This window comes from Rana temporaria, chromosome 2, assembly GCF_905171775.1.
Source record: "Rana temporaria chromosome 2, aRanTem1.1, whole genome shotgun sequence".
NCBI classification, from domain to species: Eukaryota; Metazoa; Chordata; class Amphibia; order Anura; family Ranidae; genus Rana; species Rana temporaria.
The window spans coordinates 307905061-307907023 of record NC_053490.1 but is presented as its reverse complement, the minus strand read 5'-3'; the positions used below and the strand labels follow the sequence as shown (position 1 = coordinate 307907023).

At 43.1% G+C, this 1963-nt stretch overlaps 1 long non-coding RNA gene across 2 annotated transcripts; it reads right to left on the bottom strand.

Moving 5' to 3' along the window:
- Window positions 1–212: 212 nt before the first annotated feature.
- Window positions 213–1073, bottom strand: LOC120926992. 2 transcript variants are annotated; one of them, XR_005747016.1, is made up of 4 exons: window positions 826–1073; window positions 661–707; window positions 340–527; window positions 213–252 (listed from the first exon to the last, which is right to left on the bottom strand). It is a non-coding gene; the product is annotated as an uncharacterized LOC120926992 (long non-coding RNA). The 2 variants fall into 2 exon arrangements; XR_005747015.1 differs by having other exon boundaries at window positions 220–527.
- Between the last annotated feature and the right edge of the window lie 890 nt (window positions 1074–1963).

Here is a 1963-nt window from a genome sequence, read left to right as displayed (position 1 = left end):
CTTTTTAGGCAACAGTAGTACAAGTAGTCATGGTAGATACAAAATATATAATAGTTTAATAATAACAGGACGGTATCAAACAACGTTCAGTAAACGTATATAGTACAAAGGTTTAAAAACAACACATTAATGGGGTGTATTGGAAAAAAGGTGAAGAGTCCACAATATAAATACTGGGCCCAACGCGTTTCGGGTTTCCTTCTTCAGGGACCGAAGTATGTGTGGAGTCAGAAAGTGTAACAGACAACTTTTCTAGAAAACAAATAAATGACAATGTGTTGAAAATAATAACATACAGATGAAAAACATTAAACTGGTACAGATAAGAAAAAATCATACCACCCGAGAAGTTTCAACGGCTCAGCACACCCCTTAAAAGGACATCGCAATCGGGACGCATGGCCAGCCTCAGATGGTAAGGAGAGGAGTGAGGACTGGCATCTAATATCAATCACAGCGTAGCAAGACCTTTGGCCCGAAGTGTCACAGCGTAAAAGTTTATTGATTGTATATATATATATTTTTACCTGTCCAAAATATAAATAAGAGGACAGGATAATATCAACGGTGCCGCAGGCAACAAAAACGAAAAAGAACGCAAAAAAGGGACGCAAAAAAGAAAGCTGAACCAAGATTTTATATATGAGGCTAGAGACATACCTGTAATGACAAAAAGTGGCCAGAGAGGTCAGTAGAGGGATCGGAAGCTAAAAAATAAATGAAAGAAATAAATCCCAGTTTAGAGATGTACAGAGTATAGGAAATGGCATGTAAAGCAATAGTATGGGGGTCAGGGTGGGAAACATGAAGGGACAAAGTACTTACATGGGAAGAAAACACAAGCAGTGTAGAGTGTGTACAGCTGCTGCAGCCATCCAGCAATGTCTGACATTGTGGGGCTGCTTGGCTTTTAAATAGGAGAGGGGGAGGAGTAAGGTGGGAGGGGTCTGTAAAGGAGCCTGCGTTGCTATGGGTCAGTGTGGAAAAGGGGGCGTTGCCTCCAAGTGGGGAGAGGGGAGGGACAGGTAAGCCCTGCTCTCATCATGTGGGAGCCCGCACTAATGACGTGCAGGGAGAAAAAAAAAAAAACAAAAAAAAAAAAACATGGCAAGTGACCAGGAAGATCACCTGACACGGGGGTGGAGAATATGCAGAATAGTTGGTTGCATGTTGGAGAATAAGAAACGTATAATAAAGGGGGCATGACCATTACTAGTACAGGAGGAGAAGGGTATAAAAAGGGTCAGCTAGGGAAAAAGTAGTAAGAAGGATTGGAAATGCAAGATGCAAATAAATGTTTTTGTTATAGAGTGATTTGTAAGCACGGTTGCTGCTCAATGCAAGCAGGGGTTTGTATATACAGTATCTTTATGTACAGGTATGCTCAGCCATAAAATTAAAGGGACAGCAATCTAAGAAGATGTTGTATTAAAAGGATATTATAATTATGCAAGAATGGGGACACGTGGGCCAAAAGGTCCAGGGGCAAAAAGGAAAAAACAGGGGCACGAAAAATGTCCACTGTGTGATCCCTGCCCCTGTTATAGGCGCAGGTATAGACCCATGGTCAAAGACACCAAAAGGTGCATGGGGACCAGGTCAAAAAAGCCGTCTCCCATGGAAGGAGGACAGACGGCTTACGTGCGCCCAGCTAAGGAGTGACAATAAGGGAGATGCCAGTCAAGCCAAAATGCGCTTCGAACGCGAATCCCCAGGGGGTGTACTGAGGGATGAATGGGCATGGTGATAAATACAGGGAAAATTGGAAAAAAAAATTTTTTGTGTAAGAAAAAGAGAGTGATTGTAAAAGAGAGGGGGTGAGTGTAGGACCCCTTTTTACACTGAGGCGTTTTTTAGGCGCATTTGGGCTAAAAATAGCGCCTGTTAAGCGACTGAAAAACGCTTCCGCTGCAGTCCCAGTGTGAAAGCCTGAGCGCTTTCACACTGGGGCGCTGCCAGGTCG